Here is a 24,281-nt window from a genome sequence, read left to right as displayed (position 1 = left end):
CATTTTCCTGCCTCAGCCTCCTGAGTAGCTGGGACTACAGGCGCCCACCACCACACCTGGCTAATTTTTTGTATTTTTAGTAGAGATGGGGTTTCACCGTGTTAGCTAGGCTGGTCTCAATCTCCTGATCTCGTGATCTCGTGATCCACCTGCCTTGGCCTCCCAAAGTGCTGGGATTACAGGTGTGAGCCACCGTGCCCGGCCTATGTGTGAGATTTCTTATGCCAGAATCTCATCAAATATAATTATAAAGCAAAGAATTCTACTATAATTAATCATTCATTAAAGCAGATACCGTCATAAAGAGTAGGAGAAAGATACTCTAACCATAATAAACTGTAAGAAAAGGGAAGCTTGGAGGACTTCTCATTAAGATAATTTATAATTTTTTAAAGTATCTTATATAAAGATAAAATCATTGGAAGTCAAAGCCATTTTCGGTATCTGGTCATGAGTCCTGGAGGTAAATATCTCTGATTTGTATTGTGTTGCTTAGCCAAACGATATTTTTTGCTCTTTGTATTGTCTATAATAGGGAATCAAAGAATGGGTCTTTTATTGTCCCTCTGTGCAAAAATTCATCTCCATGTGATATATACCAGTGCCAACTGGAATTTACAGTAACACTTACATTACATATGCCTCAATAAAAAATGATATCAAATAGGTCATTAAACTGACTTTAAATATCCAGATCACCCCAGAACTCAGAATGATGCTGACCCCCAAGAAGCAGACACAGCTTCCTTTGTGGCAGGACAAGTTTCTGATCTCATAGACTTGCCGTAACTTGTATTGTGGCTGTGCCTGAGCCATGGTGCATTGGTTGGTAACTACTTAAAGACAGTGCCAGCCCCCCACCCTCTCAGATTCAGTGAATTGAGGCAAATAGGCTTTTTGAACTTGAAGACCTTCCCTGGTGACCAAATGTGGGCTTGGGCTTTAGCTTTCTTTACTTTCCCTTAGCTTTGGAAAGCAGCACAGATAAACATCTGTTCTAATATAAACAATACACTTTTTATCTGAATGTAGCTTCAAGATACATCCTGTACTTTCCCTTCTCCCTTTTCTGGACCCATCAAACCAGGGAATGGAAACAGTTACATTATTAAGGACCTTTTTAGGAACTCATGCTGCTTTACTGTTTCACATATATCTTTTAATGGCTAGAATCATTAGTTTAATATTTAAAACACACTTTTACACCAAACCCATAGGAACAGACAAGAAAACAGCTATTAAATACGTGCCCTTTTGCTCTCTTGCTCCTGTTCTTATCATGTTGTTACTGGAAAGTGGTCGCGATCCAGACCCCAAGAGAGGATTCTTGGATCTTGTGCAAGAAAGAATTCAGAATGAGTCCATAAAGTGAAAGCAAGTTTAGTAAAAAAGTAAAGGAATAAAGAATGGCTACTCCATAGACAGAGCAGTCTCGAGGGCTGCTGGCTGCCCATTTTTATCGTTATTTCTTGATTATATGCTAAATAAGGGGCGGATTATGTATGCATCCCCTTTTTAGACCATATAGGGTAACTTCCTGACATTGCCATGGCATTTGTAAACTGTCATGGCACTGCTGGGAGCGTATCAGTGAGGATGACCAGAGGTCACTCCTGTTTGCAATCTCGATTTTGGTAGGTTTGCTGCTTTACTGCAAACTGTAGCATGATCTTTATGACCTGTATCTTGTGCCGACCTCCTATCGCATCCTGTGACTTAGAATGTCTTTTCCTCCTGGGAATGCAGCCCAGTAGGTCTCAGCCTTATTTTACCCACCACCTATTCAAGATGGAGTTGCTCTGTTCAAATGCCTCTGACAATGTGATATGCCTTTTTCCACTTGCCTTCTGCCATGCGTAAAAGCTCCTTGAGGCCTCTACAGAAGCCAAGCTTCTGCTTGTACAGTCCGCAGAACCATGAGCCAACTAAACCTCTTTTCTTTATAAAATACTCAGTTTCAGGTATTTCTTTATAGCACTGCAAGAATTGCCTAACACAGAAAATTGGTACTAAGGATTAGGGCATTGCTATAAAAATACCTGAAAATGTGGAAGCAATTTTGGAATTGGGTGACGGGCAGAAGCTGGAAGAATTTGGAGGCCTCAGAATAAGATGGGAAGATGAGGGAAAGTTTGGAATTTCTTAGAGACTAGTTAAATGTGACCAAAATGCTGATAGTGATATGGACAGTGAACTCCAGGCTGATGAGGTCTCAGATGGAAATGGGGAACTTACTGGGAACTGGAGCAAAGGTCACCTGTGTTACGCCTTAGCAAAGAGGTTGGCTGTATTGTAGTCATGCCCTAGGTATCTGTGAAAGTTTGAACTGATGAGTGATGATTTAGGGTATCTGGTGGGAGAAATTTCTAAGCAGCAAAGTTTTCAAGATGTGGCTTGGCTACTTCTAATTGCCTAGCTCAGGTGTGGGAGCAAAGAAATTACTTACAGTTGAAATTTATATTTAAACAGGAAGTGGAGTGTAAGATTTTGGAAAATGCTACTCATGTGGCAAAGAAAGAAAAAGCTTTTTCAAGAAAAATTCAAGTAGACTGCAAAGTAACCATTTGCTATAGAAATTAGCATAACTAAAAAGACCCAGGTGCTGATAGCCAAGACAATGGAAAAAAGCCTCAAAGGCCTTTCAGAGATCTGAGGCAGCCCCTCCTATCACAGACCCTGAGTCCTAGGAGGAAAAAATGGTTGCAGGGGTCAGGCCCCTGCTGCCCTGTGAAGCCTTGGGATACTGTTCCCCACCTCCCAGCTGCTCCAGTACCAGCCTTGATTCAAAGGGCCCCAGGTATAGCTTGAGCTGCTGCTTCAGAGGGTGCAAGCTATAAGTCAGGGCAGCTTCCACATGGTGTTAAGCCTGCAGGCACACAGAGTGCAAAAGTGAAAGGGGCTTGGCAGCTTCTGCCTAGATTTCAGAGGATGTATGAGAAAGCCCAGGTGTCCAGGCAGAGGTCTGCTGCAGGGGCAAGCCCACACAGAGAACCTCTACTTGGGCAGTGTGGAGGGGAAATGTTGTAACCCCCACACAGAGGCACATGAAGTCAAAGAATATTATTTTAGAGCATTTAATTACTGCCTTGCTAGGTTTCAAACTTGCATAGAGCCTGAAGCCCCTTCTTGTTGGCCAATTTCCCCCTTTTGGAATGGGAATGTTTACCCAATCCTTGTAACCCCATGTATCTTGGGAATAAATAACTTGTTTTGATTTTGCAGGCTCACAGGTGGAAGAAACTCATCTCTAGATGAGACTTTGGTATGGGACTTGGGACTTCTGAGCTAATGATGGAATGAGTTAAGACTTTTGGGGACTGTTGGGAAGGCATGATTGTATTTTGCAATAGGAGAAGGACATGAAATTTGTGGTGGGGGGGAGGGCAGAATGATATGGTTTGAATATATGTCACTGCCAAATCTCATGTTGAATTATGATCCCCCATCAGCCTGTTCACTCTGACGATAGTTTCTTTTGCTGTGCAGAAGTTCTTTAGTTTAATTAAATCCCACTTGTCAATTTTGGCTTTTGTTGCCATTGCTTTTGGTGTTGTAGTCAAGAAGTCTTTGCCCATGCCTATGTCCTAAATGGTATTGCCTAGGTTTTCTTCTAAGGACATGAAATTTGAGGGGGGAGGGGGGCTGGGCAGGGAGGGTAGAATGATATGGTTTGAATATATGTCGCTGCCAAATCTCATGTTGAATTATAATCCCCCATGTTGGAGGTGGGAGGTGTTTTGGTCATGGGGGAGGATTCCTCATGGCTTCATGCTATCCTTATGATAGTGAGTGGGTTCTCGCAAGATCTGGTTGTTGTAAAGTGTAGCACCCCTGCCCCTCCTTCTCTCTCATTCCTTCTTTCACTGCTTCTGCTCCTGCTTCACCTTCCGCCATAAGTAAAACCTCACTGAGGCCTCCCCACAAGCTGAGCAGACACTGGTGTTACCAGTTAAGGGTGTCCAGGTTCTTGGCATTTTGAACAAAGAATTGGATAAAACACACAAATAAAGCATGGAAAGAATGAAGCAACAAAAGCAGAGGTTTATTGAAAATGAAAGCATACTCCACAGGGTGGGAGTGGGCCCTGGCAAGCAGCTAAAGGGCCCTGGTTACAGAATTTTCTGGAGCTTCAGTTCCCTCTAGAGGTTTCCCATTGGTTACTTGGTGTATGCTCTATGTAAATAAAGAGGATGAAGTCAAGTTACAAAGTCATTTGCTCAGTATGTACCCCATGTAAATGGAGAGGATGTTACTGGGTGTGTGTCACCTATGTAAATGAAGAGGATGAAGTGAAGTTACAAAGCCATTCACATTCGTGTTATTGCTGAAGTGTTTCCATTTAATTTAGTTCTAGGAAGTCCTTAGGTTCCCAGTCTCCAGGCCCTATTCTCCTACCTCGGGGCACCATGCTTGTACAGCCTGCAGAAACATAAGCCAATTAAACCTCTCTTCTTTATAAATTAAAAACAAACAAAAAGAGTCTTTTATAGAGAGCAACTCAGAATATTGTGGTAAAAAGATAACATTCATTTTGTATTCAAATGCCAAATACCAAATGTCAAATGCTTCCATCAGTTAGAAATGTCTTTTTTAAATCCAGAAAAAAAAATTTCTTCTTTATTAAGTGATTAGGAAGCATATATTCTTGTCTGCACTGTCAAGATTGCAAGACTGTGACTCAGAACATTTAAATGTCTATTTATCATTGCATAGAGAATCATTTGCATAATTCAGACAGCCATAGTCTGTGACTGCTGATTTTCACATTAATGGACACTAGTGTCAGAACCATCTCTTAGTTGTGATTCACGGTTCTTGTTTTGTAATATCTAAGCACTTATTAGCTCAAGATACATTATAAGAGTCTCCAAAACTCTGAAAAAATTAATCCAATTTTATTTTAATCTAATTACATCCCATCCATATGGGTAACAAAACCAAAAACCTGGGAGTTGTCCTAGACTTTCTGTATTTCTGATTCTTATATCCATTCACTAAGTCCGGTCAATTTTCGTTTTTTTTTTTAAATTATCAGATGGATAGATTGCAAAAATTTTCTCCCATTCTTAGGTTGCCTGTTCACTCTGATGATAGTTTCTTCTGCTGTGCAGAAGTTCTTTAGTTTACTTAGATCACATTTGTCAATTTTGGCTTTTGTTGCCATTGCTTTTGGTGTTGTAGTCATGAAGTCTTTGTCCATGCCTATGTCCTAAATGGTATTATTTAGGTTTTCTTCTAGGGTTTTAATGGTTTTAGGTCTTATGTTTAAGTCTTTAATCCATCTTGAGTTAATTTTTGTATAAGGTGTAAGGAAGGGGTCCAGTTTCAGTTTTCTGCGTATGGCTAGCCAGTTTTCCCAACACCATTTATTAAATAGGGAATCCTTTCCTCGTTGCTTGTTTTTCTCAGGTTTGTCAAAGATCAGATGGTTGTCAATGTGTGGTGTTATTTTTGAGGCCTCTGTTCTGTTCCATTGGTCTATATATCTGTTTTGGTACCAGTACCATGCTGTTTTGGTTACTGTAGTCTTGTTGTATAGTTTGAAGTCAGGTAGCATGATGCCTCCAGCTTTGTTCTTTTTGCTTAGGATTCTCTTGGCTGTGCAGGCTCTTTTTTGCTTCCATATGAAATTTAAAGTAATTTTTTCTAATTTTGTGAAGAAAGCAATGGTAGCTTGATGGGGATAACATTGAATCTATAAATTACTTTGTGCAGTATGGCCATTTTGATGATATTGATTCTTCCTGTCCATGAGCATGGAATGTTTTTCCATATGTTTGTTTCCTTTCTTATTTCCTTGAGCAGTGGTTTGTAGTTCTCCTTGAAGAGGTCCTACACATCCCTTGTAAGTTGTATTCCCACGTATTTTATTCTCTTTGTAGCAATTGTGAATGGGAGTTCACTCATGATTTGGCTCTCTATTATTGGTGTATAGGAATGCTTATAATTTTTGCACATTGATTTTGTGTCCTGAGACTTTGCTGAAGTTGCTTATCAGCTTAAGAAGATTTTGGGCTGAGGCAATGGGGTTTTCTAAATATACAATCATGTCATCTGCAAACAGAGACAATTTGACTTCCTCTCTTCCTATCTGAATACCTTTTATTTTTTCTTTTGCCGGAATGCCGTGGCCAGAACTTCCAATACTATGTTGAACAGGAGTGGTGAGAGAGGGCATCTTTGTATTGTGCTGGTTTTCAAAGGGAATGCTTCCAGCTTTTGCCCATTCAGTATGATATTGGCTGTGGGTTTGTCATAAATAGCTCTTATTATCTTGAGATATGTTCCATCAATACCTAGTTTATTGAGAGTTTTTAGCATGAAGGGGTGTTGAATTTTATCAAAGGCCTTTTCTGCGTCTATTGAGATCATCATGTGGTTTTGGTCATTGGTTCTTTTTATGTGATAGTTTATGTTTATTCATTTGTATAAGATGAGCCAGCCTTGCATCCTAGGGATGAAGCTGACTTGATTGTGGTGGATAAGCTTTTTGATGTGCTGCTGGATTCGATTTGCCAGTATTTTATTGAGGATTTTCACATTGATGTTCATCAGGGATATTGGCCTGAAATTTTCTTTTTTTGTTGTGTCTCTGCCAGGTTTTGGTATCAGGATGATGCTGGCCTCATGAAATGAGTTAGGGAGGAGTCCCTCTTTTTCTATTGTTTGGAATAATTTCAGAAGGAATTGTGCCAGGTCCTCTTCATACCTCTGGTAGTATTTGGCGGTGAATCCATCTGGTCCTGGGCTTTTTTTGGTTGTTAGGCTACTAATTACTGCCTCAATTTCAGAGCTTGTTATTGGTCTACTCTGGGGCTAATACCAGAATCTACAAGGAACTTAAACAAATTTACATGAAAAATGCAAACAACCCCATCAAAAAGTGGGTGAAGGATATAAACAGACACTTCTCAGAAGAAGACATTTATGCAGGCAACAAACATATGAAAAAAAGCTCATAATCACTGGTTATTAGAGAAATGCAAAACAAAACCACAATGAGATACCATCTTATGCCAGTTAGAATGGTGATCATTACAAAGTCAGGAAACAACAGATGCTGGAGAGGATGTGGAGAAACAGGAATGCTTTTACACTATTGGTGGGAGTGTAAATTAGTTCAACCATTGTGGAAGACAGTGTGGTGATTCCTCAAGGATCTAGAACAGAAATACTATTTGACCCAGCAATCTCATTGCTTGGTATATACCCAAAGGATTATAAATCATTCATTATCAAGGTACATGCATATGTATGTTTATTGCAGCACTGTTCAAAATAGCAAAGACTTGGAACCCACCCAAATGCCCATCAATGATAGACTCAATAAAGAAAATGTGGCACATATACACCATGGAATACTATACAGCCATAAAAAAGGATGAGTTCTTGTCCTTTGCAGGGACATAGATGAAGCTGGAAACCATCATTCTCAGCAAACTAACATGGGAACAGAAAATGAAACACTGCATGTTCTCACTCATAAGTGGGAGTTGAACAATGAGAACACATGGAAACAGGGAGGGGAATGTCACACACTGGGGCCTGTCAGAGGGTGGGGGACTTGGGGAGGGAGAGCATTAGGAGAAATACCTAATGTAGATGACGGGTTGATGGATGCAGCAAACCACGATGGCACATGTATAACTACGTAGCAAACCTGCACGTTCTGCACACGTATCCCAGAACTTAAAGTATAATAAAAAAATTCTCATAAATTACTATAACAGGCTTCTAACTGTTTTATCTGCTGCTGTCTGTCCTCGCTTCAATCAATTTTCCTCACAGCTGCTACCTGAGCTTTCTGAATTCAACTCCATTGGTGTTAACTCTCCTGCTTAAAACTTGTTAATGACTCCCCGCTTCCCTTACAGTAAAGTACAGCACATTTTACAGGATACAAAATTCTCCAAGACCTAATCTCTACTTAACATCCCAGCCTTATATTCCCTTTGCTTTTTAAACTCCAAGCAACAGCCACCAGAAACTACGTTTCATGAACTGTGCCTACTTAAACCTATACACCTTTACTCTGCACTAAGAAGCTTTTCTTTAACTTCTAATTTAAGTTCCATTTGTTCTTCAAGATCCCCAAGCATATTGTTCTGTCATTTTTTTAAATGGAGAATTCCAAACATATGTAAAAGTAGATCAAAGAGTACAATGAAATCCCATGTAACCATTACACATCTTCAACTATTAATCTATGGTCAGTATTTTTCAAGTATATCTCATCCTTCCCATATTGTTTTGAAGCAGTTTTATTATATCTTCTGTAAATGCTGTAGTTTATAGCTCTTAAAGAGAACTCTTTTTTAAATCCAAGCACAGTAACATTATCTAAAAATAATCACCAACGATTCTTCAATGCTATAAAATATCCAGTGACTGTTCCAATTTCCAACTGTCTCACATATGTTGTTACTTTATTTTTAATTTTTAAAATTTTTAATTTTTATTTATTTATTTTTTTTTTTGAGACAGAGTCTCCCTCTGTTGCCAAGCTGGAGTGCAGTGGCGCAATCTCGGTTCACTGCAACCTCTGCATCCCGGTATCAAGCGATTCTCCTGCCTCAGCCTCCCGAGTAGCTGGAACTACAGGCTTGTGACACCATGCCCAGATAGTTTTTGTATTTTTAGTAGAGACAGGGTTTCACCATGTCGGCCAGGGTGGTCTTGATCTCTTTACCTCATGATCTGCCCGCCACAGCCTCCCAAAGTTCTGGGATTACAGCCATGAGCCACTGTGCCCGGCCTTTAATGTTTTATTTTTTGCTGCTTTAGTCTAGATTGAAATCAGCTCAAATATGGCAAATGGTTTATGTGTTATTATGTATAAGTCTCCTCTCCAACTTTTTCTCCCTTTTCAACTTATTTATGAAATAAATGAGATTATTTATCCCGGGGAGTTTCTAACTATCTGCATTTTGCTGATGCATCCCTGTGGTGTTCTTTAACATTCTTCAGTCTTCTCTTTCATCTGTCTTGATAGTTGGATATAGAGACAATCATTTTCAGGTTTAATTGTTTTGGCAAGACTATTCCAAAGCTGCCATTGTGTTCGTCCATCAGGAGGCACATACTGTCTGGTTACCTCTGGTTTTAGGATGTGAGTAGCTGTTTACACTCTTGATTCATTAATTTATTATCGGTTGCCAAATACTGGTATTCCAACTGTATCATTTAGTTCTCATTTAATAGCTAGATTACTTTAAAAATAGAAACATCCCTTCATCTTCTCTTTATCAGTGGTAAAACTTATTTACCAGTTTATATAGATATGTATTTTTTACAAGTTTTCAAAACGGTAATTGACTAACAATTTTTAAAGTTTTATTTTGAATCATTGTAAACTTATGATGCCTCTTTGATGTATTTCAACCCGTTTTAGCTATTTTTGATATTGATGCTCAAATAGTCCCACTTTTAATCAATGATCCCTCCTTAAGTTTGCTCCTTATATATTTTGCTGTCTTCGCAGGTCTTTTTTTTTTAATATCTGATATACCAAGGTGTTTCAGGCTTAGCTTATTTATTTCCTGCCCAGACCTGAAATCAGTCATTTCTCCAGTGAGCTATTTTATTTGTTTGAATAAAAGATAAAGACTATCATGTGTCCTATTTATATTTCCAGCTAAAATTCAGGACCACGGGGATTTTGTATAGCTTCTTCTACCTTACCTCTTATCTTCTTAGTCCTACATTGAGAATCTTGGTTATAAATGGTATTGCTTGTGATAGAATATTACATAGGCATTTATTTAATTTACCTTGTCATATAGATATAACAGTGTCAGAATTACAATATAAACATGACTATCAACAATATGATTCCCAAAAATAGCTCAATTTATTTTTTCAGTCCTTTGCCTTTTTGTCCTTAGGGTGTATCCTGGTAGTGATTATAAATACCTAATTCATTTTAAAGTTGCTTAGTACTAATACTGGTCTTCTCTGTGTGTATATATCATCATCAACATACATAGTTAGGTTTATGTGTTTCATTTTCTTAGATTTATTAAGAATTTTTAAGAATTAAAAAAATTCACACAATTTCTTAATTATGTAAAATATTCTTATAATTTAAAAATTAAAACAAGATATATTTAAGGAAGTTTGGTGTCTTTCACTATTTTCTTGCTCCTAATTCTTCTTTCACTTAAATAGGTATCTATTTTTTACATGTTTATTTCCTTTTTAAAAAATATTAAGCACATATACAATTACATTTAGTATTTTTAAGATAAATGGGATCATACTATATCCATAATTTTCCACCTTTATTTTTTCACTGAAAAATAATTCCTACACTCAATCCCTAGAAGTACACAGAGATGTTCCTCATTCATTTTTATAGCTACATAGTAAGGCATTGAGTGGCAGTGTAATGTAATTCAAACAGCTTCTTACTGATGTACATTTAAGTTGCTCTATCAGATAATTCCCACAATGAAAAGCCAATCTATCTGTGGGATAGATTTTTAGAAGTGAGACTGCTAGGTCAAAATATAGATTCTATGTAATTTTGCCAGACATTTTCAAATTATTTTCCATAGCAATTACTTTATATTGATGTCTCTCTAGAGATATATGAGAGTGCCTCTTTTTCCACAGGCTTACCAACAGAGTATGTTTTCTTTTCTTTTTTTTTTTTGAGATGGAGTCTTGCTCTGTCACCCAGGCTGGAGTGCAGTGGTGAGATCTCGGCTCACTACCACCTTTGCCTCCTAGGTTCAAAGGTTCAAGTAATTCTCCTGCCTCAGCCTCCCAAATAGCTGGGATTACAAGCATCTCCAACCACATCTGGCTAATTTTTGTATATTTAGTAGAGACAGGGTTTCACCATGTTGGCCAGGCTGGTCTCGAACTCCTGACTTCAAGTGATCTGTTTGCTTTAGCCTCCCAAAGTATGTTTTCTAACTTTGTGCCAAACTAATAAGTAAAAAATGTTCTCTAGGTGTAGGTTTAATTAGTATATTCTGTTAATATGAGAGACGTTGAACATCTATTCACATGGCTAAAACCATTTGCATTTCTTATTTCTATGAATTGATCGTGAATTTCTATAGGTCATCTGTAAAGAAACATTGACTCTTTACTATTTTAAAAAACATTCAGTATATTAGAGATATTAATGATTTATCTATGATTTCGGTTGTAAATAAGTAATTTTATTACTTTGCTTACAGTGTTTTTGACAATTCAAAAGTATTTTATTTTTAATGTGATACAATTTTTAAATTTCTTTTATATTTTCTCCTTGCCTCTGGATTTTGGACTTTAGATGGGAAAGTTATACCTACTCAAGGTTAAATATGAATTCATCCAAATTTCTTTTCTTTTCTTCTCTTTTCTTTTGTAGAGTCTGGGTCACATTCTGTCACCCAGGCTGGAAGGCAGTGGCATAATCATGGCTCACTGTAGCCTTGGACTCCTGGGCCAAATCCATCAGCCTTGACCTCTCAAAGTGCTGGAATTTCAGCCATAAGCCACTGTTCCCGGTCTAAATTTCTTCTATTACTTGTATCATTTCATTTTTTTGTTTAAATGTCTGATCCATTTGAAGCTTATCTTGCTGTGTAGTGTGAGTAATGGATCCAATTTTTCTGTTTATCCATGTGGCTATACAGTTCTTTCTGAATATCACTAGCCACCACCACCCCCCCAAAAAACTCACAAAAACCCAAACAATATTCACACAAAATTGAGATACTGAGATGGTCCTTTTACCATATATTATTTGTGTATAAATTGCAGGATGTTCCTTTTTTTCATGATTTTGTCTAAACCATGCACATATCCCATATTGTTTTAATTTAGATTCTTTATAGATTGAGTTATTTTAATATTTGGGGGAGGTAGCTCATCCTCTTGCCCTTTTGGATTGTCTTCAGGATTCTTTTGGGTTTTTATTCTCACTGGTGGATGTCTTTAACCTGACTAACTAGGAAAGAGTCAGTCATTTACCTCTTGCCAAGTCCTAAGAGTGGAGCTAAGGAGGTGCAAATCTGTCATGAAGTCCTGAGTGTTTTTTTAAACAAATAAAATGCCCCAAGATACATTTTTAAATCAGACTTTTGATAATTTTTGATTTAATCTATTCACCACTGAAGTATAGGACACTCTTGCAAGTACCTTATTTCCTGAACTTAACCTCATGTAGAGAAATATTTTTTAACTTCATCTTCTAATACTAAGAAAACATAGCAACAATTTCTTTTTCTTCATAATATGTTTTTTATAATGATTTGGCAGATATTAGTTAGAATTTACCCATTGCTTAATATAAGGGTAAGTTTTTTCATGGGTGAAGTTACAAATTGTAGGTGTCAGTATCTTGACCTTAAAGTCAAATCTCCAGTTATCTCACAGAGAAATAACCAAACTCTCTAGCAGACAATGGCAGACAATATTCCAGATACATAATCTGGATAATCAGTCTTTCTTTAGATAAACAATTTTTTCTGGGAAATCATCAAAAATTCAGAAACTGTAAAAAATTAAATTTCCACAATTTTCAATAATGTTGACATATGCATCATCTCTGTCTCTGTAATGCGAATTGTTTTAATTTCAAAATTACCTAATTTCTGAATTACTTGGAATATCTATATATCAGTTCATTTTATGTTAGCATAGATGCATCTTTGCTTCTTATAGCTACAGGAAATTTTTTTTGATAGGCCTTGGATATATCCTGATTTGTTTAATTTTTATTTATTTTTACTTTTATTTCAGTAGCTTTGGGGTTGCAGGTGGCTTTTGGTTACATGGATAAGTTCTTTAGCGGTGATTTCTGAGATTTTAGTGCACCTGTCACCCAAGCAGTATACACTGTACCCAATATGTAGTCTTTTATCCTTCACCCTCCTCCCAACCTTCCTCCACAGTCCCCAAAGTTTATTATATCATTCTTATGCCTTTGCATCCTCATAGCTTAGCTCACACTTACAAGTGAGAACATATGATGATTGGTTTTCCATTCCTGAGTTACTTCAATTAGAATAATGGCCTCCAGCTCCATCCAAGTTTCTGCAAAAGACATTATTTCGTTCCTTTTTATGACTGAGTAGTTACAGAAAAATTAAATCCTATAGCTATAGCCAATTGACTTCTTGTAGTCAAAAAATAATAATATAAAAGGATAAGCTGCTTTGTAGTGTGGGTTGAGGGCTTCTACAATGTCCCCTAGACCCAGAATACATACTTCTTTAGGTGAAACCCTAATAGACTTAGTTAAAATTCATTTTTAAAAAGAAAAATATAAAGATTTTTTATATTGAGTAATAACATTTTAGCTTGGAAATCAAAGTAGCCTACCTAGCAGGCTTCTTGAGGAAATTACATATCTAAACACCCATGGAAGCCCCTGCAAAATGAGAACACCTAAGATATCTCAACAATCGAATTTTTAAAAAAAGTTTTAAGTCTGCACCTTGCACTGTATGCAGAGCTAGCCTCCAATACATCAGTTGGCTCTCTGCTGAAACTTTCCACCTTTGGGGGTGTTATAAAAGCATTAGTTTGAGACCAGCTACTTGAAGATTAGAAAGTATGGCAGCAGGCAAGCCCATGGGCAGATTCTTTAGCAGATTCAGAGGTAAAAATACAGGCCAGGCCACATTACAGAGCCTGGCCGACTCCAAAGATTTGAGAATGACTCTGGAATTTTCCTGGCTTGCAGTTCCAGTTCATGACCAGAGATGGCGCTGAGTGTACAGGGAACCTACGGCTAACCTGAAATAGGACTGCAGTCTGAGAGCGTGAATCCTCAATTAACCTCAGCAGCACAACATCTAAGATAGTTTGCAAGAAAGAAAAGCAAAGAATAAATCAAAAAGACTTGCGTTAGGGGAGGCTCACATTAGAAAAGAGATAACAGTGAAAATCCCTACAGTTAATATGGGTAGAAGCACTAACCAAGTAAGGCATCAGGAATGCAGATGAAAACACTCTGAACATTGAGGCATTAGTGTATTTTCTCTGGGTAAATCCCCTTGAGGGAAGTTTCTATTTGGCGGAATGATATTGGAAATTTTCAGGGTTTCATGTCGTATATTCTAAATGCGTGTGGACTGTTTATATTCTTTCTGACTTTAACCAGGAATTCAAAAGTAATTTAGTCCGGGCATAGTGTACTATCCCCAAAGTCTAATTTAATGCATTTAAAATTTCTTTTCTAAACCAACATGAGGTCCATCTTAAGTGAGAAAGACATTAACTGCTTAACTGAAAGCAGCTGGTATTTCCTTCACTTATATCAAAGAGAAAACAAAATTAGAGACTCCATATAAATACAAAAAAATTATTCAAAGTCCCTCCAATGAGTATGACAATTTTCAAAAATTATTTTTGTGCTGCTTAACCCTCTGTATTTTAAAATTAAAACAAAGTAAAGACAAAACAAATTCCAAATAATATAATTTAAAATAGAAAATAAAAATGTCCTCCCTTGCCTTGCTTGTATAGCTCCCTCGTCCATTTCTCCTTGGAATTTATAACTAAGGCACACAAAAGCTGTGGTTAAAAGCTACTTGCTTTATCCTTACTTCTCGAAGTGTGGTCTGTAAATCGGCAAGTTGAGCATCACCTAGGAGCTTGTTAGAAGTGCAGAATCTCAGGTCCCAGCTCAGAGTTAGTGGACCAGGATCTGTATTTTAATAAGAATCTCCAAGTTGTATGTTGCGTTGAGGAAATTATGTTGAGGAAATTACCTTGAAGTCTGAGAAACTCTACTCTTGATTCCAAAGAAGGAATCTTTAATTGACATCACGGCCTTCTCTTCCAATTTAGCAAGAGGCTGTAGGAATGGTCTAACTCTCATCAATGACCCTATTCTTAGTCTACACAGAGAGGACTAGGGAAGGGGAGCCTAAGTCGATTGTAACTAGAGACATTGAGAAGTACAGTGTTCACAGTGAGAGACTTTCTCCTATCCAAGCGAGTGAGAGGATTCCCTCCAGGGGAATCAGTGATAGATAGAGGCGGTGCTGAGAGTGCACTTGCCTCTCAATGGAAGGCTGAATGTTTGTTTATTTGAAGGATCTGCACAGCCACCTCGATGTTTCCCGTGGAGTATAAAGGAGCATACACGTTCTTAGGAAGGGGTTGTGGTGTATGATTGGAAGGAGATGGTGGAAACCAGCCTCTCAAACCATCTCAGTTCTCTGTGATCTTGGAAGGGGTACAAAAGAAGATGTGTGCAGTTCCTTTGGCTCCCTGAGATGGGGCATAGCAGTTAACTGAGGAAGTATGAGTTCAGGAGGCTGCTAACCCTAGCAGGGTTTTGTCCATTCCAGAAAAGTCATTGTGGGCATGAACCACTGTCATGGTTAAGGAGACACTGCTGCTATCTCTGAATGGGGCAACAATAGCAGATGAGGCCTGGGTGAATACTGGGGAGTATTGCACTAAGAAGAGCACTCATACAGCCATCTGGGGACTCTCATGACTATGAATGTCACCAGCAGCAAGGAAAATGAACTCAAATCAGAGCAAGACCAGGGGCTAGTGCCCATGATCAGCCTTCAGGTAGTTATGTAAATACACCTTGCCACTAATATTTCTCCCCCAGAACCCCAGGAGATCTAAACGCAGAAAATGAAATGGGAGAAGGAAGTCAGAGTAGACTCCATCTCCCCATCACTCTAGCAGCCACGATTATGAATCAAATCTATTCTTGAAAATGGACATGGGGTAGAAAGGGAAGATCTATGATTAAAATCGAGTTTCAGATTGATGCATTAAATTAGTCTGAACTTTAGTAGCTGAAAGTGACCAGAAAGTTACAGAATTGGCCCAAGATGTAACTAAGGGATGAGAAAAAAAGATGCAAAACAGCAGGGTTAGAAGAAATAATAAGAGAAAAAGCAAACCAGTGACTTTCATCCATCTACTTGTTTTTTAAAAATTACAAATGTAAACACTAAGCATATATTTCTGTTTCTTTATAAATCACCCTTTTCTCCTTACTCCTTGGTAAGCAAGATGAGGAAAGTGCAATTTTATTACCTCCTACCACCCTTCCACACTCATATCTCTTGATTTGGAGGAGTTACATTATTGTTGGTTTTACTTTGTGCTTAGCTGTACTTTACTAAAAGTAGTGTAATATCGACATCGTTTAGGGAAAGAAGCCATCACTGACTCTCTGAAAATGAATTGAAAAAGCTCTTAATGCATTTATGCTGTCTACACATTTTCTCTCAGCATCCACACATTCTCCCAGGAGAGTCCTCAGCCACTGGTTGACAAGAATTGGAGCATAAATTACCCCAGCTTCTTTTTCCTTATCTCAGGGGGAAGAGACAAATCTGAGGTATATGCTATACCATTTCCCAAAAATTTCCAATGGGAAAACCTAAAATTATTGAAAAATAAAGCTATCGTGACAGAATATATCTATCACGTTTATTACCACACATGAAGATTGATGGACTAGAAATAGGAAGAGTAAATTTGCATGATGGAAAGAGGGTCTTTTCTCTGATTTGCAAAATGAGATAAGCAAAAAATATAAAATAATCTGGGGGAAATCCACAATGACTGGAATTGTGTTATAAAATACAGCACAATAGAAATGTTCCAAGTCCAGTCAGTTTTTAGAATCTTCTTAGGGACTTTTGTAGGAATTATTTTTCTAGTTGATGTTTTTTAGAGTCTTTTGTTTTTTCTCTTCCTTCCTGCAACCTGCTTTCTAAGACATGTCATTATGTTTTTTAAATTTGAAAGCAGTTATGGGACATACAAGATAAAACTCAAGCAGTTTGGTTTGCTCTTATTAATACAATTTTGCCAAAAAGGCAAGAAGAAAGGAGTTGGAAACAATTATCTAAAATATTTCTCAGACTCCCTATGGATTTTAATTTTTAAAGATAGATTTAGCATTTTAGATACAATACAGACGGGCAGGAAGAGGCCACCCTCACCTACACAAACATTCACATTTCTCCCTCTGTTGTAAGATTAGGTTATGTTCATGATTTAACTCACCAAGGCTAGAAAAAAAAAAAAGTGACTGAAAGTAAGGCAGAAAAGAAGCACATGCAGTATATCATAATACAGCTTTTCTTGGCCTAGAGATTCAATAAGTATATGCAGTTACTGGTGAAACTGCAGTGGTTTCAGCATGAGGTCAATGAGTGTGTAGAGTGGCTCTTTAATTTGGGGCCATACGTGACTATTCAGGTAGACTTTACGCCAATAATCAGTGTGCCTCTATTCAAAGCAGCATTCCTCAGCCTCAGAACTAGCGACTTTGGACTGGATAATTTTTTATTGTGGGAGGCTCTCCTGTGCATTTTAGGATGTTTAGCAGCAAGCCTGAGCTCCACTCACCAGATGTTGTGACAGCCCAACATGCCTCCAGACATTGCCAACTACACCCTGGGGAATAAACAGCATGCAGTTGAAAATCACTGAATTAAGGTAATGGTCACAAATAGTTGGCTCTCCTGGTTCTTGATCTATACTCAGCATCATTAAAGCAATGCCATCATACTGAGGGATGTGAACGGGGCTTCACATCCAGTGGTCAGGGGCTTCTGAGCTGTAGTTCCCTACAGCTTCCAGTATTCATGAAAGGCCATTTCTGTAAACCCCCTTCCCCTGCTATCAAAACTAGTCAGCCTGGCTGTGCTTTACATTACAAATGGCATGAAATTAAATATTTCAGTGCTTGCTTATACCAGTTATAAATCATACCATGATTTATACATTCTAGCAATGCTCTTTCTTTCTTGTGTACCTTCTTTCTTTGGATTATTTTTTCTTCTTCCTACATTTTTTCTCACTTCCCACATGTTAGTTTATTGTGCATGGTGGTTTTTGCAAGTGGGGAGTAAGATAGTTATGTGTGGAATATTGCTAGTAGAAATTTAAGCTTACTCCATAGGTCAACACAGATTGTTGTGTTTACAGAGTCATTCTGCATGACACCATGAAGTATTTTGATCATGTATCTAAATGCAGCATGTTTCCCAGTCCTGTCCACCCTGCCATAATTCCTATGTATATCTTATCCACTCCACTTTTGCTATTGTCTCTTTTAGTAAATGTGAGAAATTTTACAAAGACATAACATCGTGCTTGCTGCCAGGCAGATTTGATGTGACAGTCATGCGAAGATCAATGGATTTGGTCTTCTCCAGTGATAATCACAAGTAACAGGTCTCAGATATGAAAGTTTCAAACACAAAGAACAAGCATGGCAAAATCTTTTCTCCACAGCAAAGGCAGAGACAGAGCACCTGTTACTGAAGTTGTTATTTTCTTGGATGCACGTCTCAATAATGATAGCCCTTTACCAGTGCAGTTATAACTAGTTTGAAAAATATGGGCTGGGCGCCGTGGCTCACGCCTGTAATCCCAGCACTTTGAGAGGCCGAGGCAGGCAGATCACGAGGTCAGGAGATTGAGACCACCCTGGCTAACATGGTGAAACCCCGTCTCTACTAAAAATACAAAAAATTAGCTGGGTGTGGTGGCGGGTGCCTGTAGTCCCAGCTACTCGGGAGGCTGAGGCAGGAGAATGGCGTGAACCCAGGAGGCCGAGCTTTTAGTGAGCTGAGATCACGCCACTGCATTCCAGCCTGGACAACAGATCGAGACTCTGTCTAAAAAAAAAAAAAAAAAAAAAGAAAGAAAAGAAAAGAAAAAAAAAAGAAAAATACATGTGAAATAACTTTTTACCCACTAAAATGATTACAGTAAAAAAAGCAGAAAATAACAAGTGTTGACACAATGTGGAGGAACTGGACATTCCCATTGTTGGTGGGAATGTAAAATGTGACAAGCGCTTTTGTGAACAGCTTGATAGTTTGAGTTATACATAAACTTACTAAAAACTCTGACAATTCCACTATTGCATATCTACCCGAGAAAAAATAAACTATATCCACATAACAAGTTGTTCATTAATAACACCATTATTCATAATTGGAATAAACAAAAGCAATCCAAAAATCGATCAGATGGTGAATGGATAAACAAAATGTATGGTGTAGCCATACAATGGAATAAAACTCAGCAATGAAAAGGGTTAAACCACTGATTCATGCTATGACATGAATGAATTTCAAAACATTATGTTAAAAAGTGCAATGGAAATGACTACATGTTGTAGAATTCCATTGATATGCACTGTGCAGAAACGTCAGGTCTATAGAAACAGAAAGTATATCAGGGGTTTCCTTGGGTAGGGAGTGAGAACAGGATTTGAAAATGGGCAGAGGGGATTTTTCTGGGGTGGTGGAAATGCTCAGATTGTGGTGATGGTTTCACAGCTCTGTAAGTTTAATAAAAATACTGAATTATACAATTTAAATGTGTGAATTTTATGGTACATTAAGTTTTACCTCAGTAAAACTATCTTAAGTAAATGGGAAGACAGGCTGAAAATAGAAAAACCTGCCTTGTTTGCTTTCTTAGATTATCTTGGTTCATATTTTTACCTCTGTATACAGCATATCAATTTTATGTGATTCTATCCCAGCCTCACCAGTGGTTTCTAACCTCCCTGAGCATCATCTTACTAGAATTCTGATTGAGTTAAATGTCACTTATTACACTTAGTTATTGTGTAGTGAAGAATTAACCTTACTCAAAGAGAGGTCTGGACTTTGCCCTAAGCTACTGGAAGGTGAGATCTAAATGCTTGATATTTCATCCCTGAGGGGAGGAGGGTCTTTGTTTGCCTGGAGGCTTTGGCCATCTGACAGTCTGACAACGTGATTTATGATGGGACTTTTGGCCATGTGGTTTGAGTTTTGTCTCGGAGGGAACTGGAGGCTAAAGATGTCAGTATGACTTCTGGCAAATCCTGGAGACTAAAGATTAACCACACAGCAGTGTGTGATTGAGCCGCAATAAAATCTCTGGACAACAAAAGCTTGGGTGAGCTTTCCTGGTTGGCAATACTCCATGCATGTTGTCTCACATTGGTGCTGGGAAAGGATTGTGTCCACGATGCCAGGGGGGAGGACAGCAGAAGCTCTCTGCATGCCACCTTCCCTGGACTCTGTCTTACGCACTTCTTTCCTTGGATGATTTTAATTTGCATCCTTTCCTTGTAGTAAACCATAATCACGAGTATAACAGCTTTTAGAGAGTTTTGTGAGCCCTTCCAGTGAATTATCAAATACAAAGGTGGTTTTGGAAATCCGCTCCCATCCCTGAACATTCAATTGGTGTCAGAAGTGAGAGTGACCTTGTGTGGGGGCTACACCCCCTACTTAGTCTAGTTGTGCAGCTGGATAAACTATCTCAAAAAACAATAGGTCCTCTTTATATTTTATAGCATTGTGAACTCCATTTTTAAGTCCTTCAAGATGGTCAGACCTTGAGGATAAGGCCTTTGTAGTAACTTCCTGGAAGCTGGCAATTGATAAATAATTACTACAGTCATGAAAATACTTTCAAAACAAGATATTTGTGTGTGTGTTGGGGGAAGACATTACATAGTATCCTACTCCTAAAAACCAGACAGTGTTCAGCACTGGGCTAGAGACCTTAATGTAGTTCAGTATGTACTGAAGAGACGCACAGAAATATTCATCTGAAGTGAAATGACCTGAATTAAATTAAGAAGCTCTAATTCAGACTGTTGGCACATTTGAGGGAATCTGTAACAAGCACCTTATTCTTGAGAACTGACCACAAATTCCTCAGAGCCAATCATTACATACACGGAACTGAATAATTTAAAAAATAAATTTATGACACCCGACACGGTGGCTCACAACTGTAATCCCAGCACTTTGGGAAGCCAAGGCAGGTGGATCACTTGAGGCCAGGAGTTCAAAACCAGCCTAGACAACATGGTAAAACCCCATCTCTACTAAAAATACAAAAATTAGCCAGATATGGTGGCATGTGCCTGTAGTCCAGGCTACTTGAGAGGCTGAGGCAGAAGAATCGCTTGAACTGGGAGGTGGAGGTTGCAGTGAGCCCAGATCATGCCACTGCACTCCAGCCTGGGCAACAGAGTGAGACCCTGTCTCAAAAAAAAAAAAAAAAAAAAGAAAAGAATTAAATGCATGCATATTCATATGGTGATATTTTACTTTAGAAATTACAAAGGGCTCTCACATAAATTATTTCATATGATGATTACAAAAATCTGGTGAGACGGGCAGAGTGCTTAAAGCTAGTTAATGCTTGCTTAGATTTCCATAGTCACTGAGAGTGCTCTCATAATATATCAAGATCTAATTCTTGTGAATGAAAGTTCCTCACCTAAATTCCCTGTTATGATATGAACCATGTGACTTTCCCATTAACAAATGGTTGGAGTGAAAGTAGCATCTGACCCAAGGGCTACTTTGGGTCAGAAATTGTGCCATGGATTGATAAGAAAAGATGGGGTGGATCAATCAGCTCATCTCTCCTAGGAATATGAACTGTGAATGAAAGTTGCTGGAGTGCAAGTAGAAGCTGAAAGGATCCTATGAGGAAGCGGATGGCCTCTGGGCTCCTGGTGAGTCAAAATCACAGAGAAGAGAAAATTATGGGCCAAGCGGAAGTCGAGAGGGGAAAAAGAATGTCACTAGAAGACATTTGATACAAGGCAGACATTAGCAGATATACAGAGGCAATTGGGCTACTCCAATGGTGGATATGGGCATGAAAATATGACTACCTGTACCTCCTCAGGTTGCTGCAAAATATAATACCCAGACTACATGTGGCCTCTGTGCATATTGTACATCTGGCTTACTTTGAAGAATTTATCTTCCCTAATGCTAGAGAAACAAGGAGAAGATCTCAAGGCTGCCCTGGATTCTTCATGAAATATGCTCTTGTTTTCATGACATTTGGATGTTGTACCAAACCTAGGTCCCTATTCCTGTGTACCCTTAAAATAACCTTGTTATGTCATCACCACCATATATTGATATATTGATAAAGTTCTGGCTTTTTAAAAAATTATATGTCTTTGATGCTCAAACATACCCAGCTGAATTAGTCATAACATTCATCAAATGTGGCTTATCGATTCAATTCTTCTCAGAAAAAAAAGAAAAATAAAATATTCTCCACAAATATGCATCTAACATATTTTTCAGCTTTGTTCTGAAATTCTTGTCTCATAAATATTTTACCACAACTATAAGATAGAGCTCTTTGGCTATGTAGCTGCATGTTGCTTTCATTTCAAAAGTTTGCTTTACTTGTGTTATCCCTGGCTTCACTGCAGAATCTAAATCCTATAAACTGATAAATGCAAGCTACTTGGGCCTCCAGAAAAGCCCACTGGAAACTTACTTTGAAAAGAAGAGGGCTGGGTGCCATGGCTCATGCCTGTAATCCCAGCACTTTGGAAGGCTGAGGCAGGTGGATCACCAGAGGTCAGGAGTTCGAGACCAGCCTGGCCAACATGGTGAAACCCCATCTCTACTAAAAATACAAAAATTAGCCGAGTGTAGTGGCAGGCGCCTAGCCTCAGCTACTCAGGAGGCTGAGGCAGGAGAATCGCTTGAACGCGGGAGGCGGAGGTTGCAGTGAGCTGAGATCACACCACTGCACTCCACCCTGGATGACACAGTGAGATTTTGTCTAAATAAAAAAATAATAATAAAAATAAAAAACGAAAGAAAAGAAAAGAAAGAAAGGAATAGGGAATAGGTGGCCCTCGTGGAGGCAGCTAGTATGAGGAGGCTGGGGAGCGCTGAGCTGCACGTCATGCCCTGCACTGCTTAGACTAGTGAACACTACAGTCAGGATGGCTAACGACAACCCTGAGAAAAAAGGGCAATATGTCTGCTTATGCCTTCTTTGGACAGATGTGCAGAGAAGAACATAAGAAGAAAAACCCAGAGGTCTCCTTGTCAATTTTGCAGAATTTTCCAAGAAGTGCTCTGAGAGGTAGAAGACAGAGTCTGGGAAAGAGAAGCCTAAATTTGGTGAAATGGCAAAGGCGGATAAAGTATGCTATGATTGGGAGATGAAGGATTATGGACCAGCTAAGTGAGACAAGAAGAAGGACCCTAATGCCCCCAAAAGGCCATCGACTGGATTCTTCCTCTTCTGTTAAGAATTCTGCCCCAAGATAAAATCCACAAACCCTGGCAACTCTATTGGTGACATGGCCAAAAAAAAAAAAAAAAAAGAAAACTGGGTGAGATGTGGAATAATCTAAGTGACAATGAAAAGTAGCCTTACATCCCTAAGATGGCCAAGCTGAAGGAGAAGTATGAGAAGAATGCTGCTGACTATAAGTTTAAAAGAAAGTTTGCTGGTGCAAAGGGTCCTGCTAAAGCTGCCCAGAAGAAGATGGAAGAGGAAGATGAAGAAGATAAGGAGGAAGAAGAGAAGAAGGAGGAGTAGGATGAGTAAAAAACCTGTTTATCTGTCTCCTTGTGAATGCCTTAGAGTAAGGGAGCACTATAATTGACACATCTCTTATTTGAGAAGTGTCTGTTGCCCTCATTAGGTTTAATTACAAAATTTCACTACAATCATATTGGAGTCTCTCAAAGTGCCCTAGAAATTGTGAGTGCTTTATATGAAGTGGCCATGGGTGTCCGGAGCACCCTGAAACGGCACCAAAGTTCTGCATCTTTCCAAAGATTTTCAAAATGAAAAGGAACTCTCATGTTCCCCTCACTCTGTGCACTTTGTTGTTACTGTGACAAAGCATTTAAACATGTTTCTGGCATTTCCTTTTTCCTATTTGTAAGGTGGTGTTAAATATATGGTTATTGGCTAGAAATCTGGAGCTACCAACTGTAAACAACCTGCTCCTGAATGACTCCTGGGTAAATAATGAATTTAAGGCAGAAATCAAGAAGTTATTTGAAGCTAATGAGAACAAGAGAAAATGTACCAGAATCTCTGGGATGCAGCTAAAGCAGTGTTAAAGGAATTTATATTACTAAATGCCCACATCTAAAAGCTAGTAAGATCTTAAATCAACAACCTAACATCACAGCTAAAAGAACTAGAGAACCAAGAGAAAACACACCCCAAAGCTAGCAGGATAAAAGAAATAATCAAGATCAGAGCAGGACTGAGAGATAGAGACACGGAAAACCCTTCAAAAAATCAATGAATCCAAGAGCTGGTTATTTAAAAATAATAATAAAATAGATAGACTGCTAGCTAGACTAATAAAGAAGAAAAGAGAGAAGAACCAAACAGATACAATCAAAATAAGGGGGATATCACCACTGACCCCACAGAAATACAAACAACCATTAGAGAATACTATGAATACTTCTATACACATAAACCAGAAAATCTAGAGGAAATGGATAAATTCCTGGACATATACACCCTCCCAA

At 38.4% G+C, this 24,281-nt stretch overlaps 1 pseudogene; it reads left to right on the top strand.

Moving 5' to 3' along the window:
* Nucleotides 1-15,816: 15,816 nt before the first annotated feature.
* Nucleotides 15,817-23,334, top strand: LOC129038928 (high mobility group protein B3-like; annotated as a pseudogene).
* Nucleotides 23,335-24,281: the final 947 nt, after the last annotated feature.

Source organism: Pongo pygmaeus, chromosome 5 (genome assembly GCF_028885625.2).
Source record: "Pongo pygmaeus isolate AG05252 chromosome 5, NHGRI_mPonPyg2-v2.0_pri, whole genome shotgun sequence".
In the NCBI taxonomy this organism is placed as follows: Eukaryota; Metazoa; Chordata; class Mammalia; order Primates; family Hominidae; genus Pongo; species Pongo pygmaeus.
Note: the sequence above shows the minus strand (reverse complement) of the source record. Positions and strands in the feature narration are given on the sequence as shown.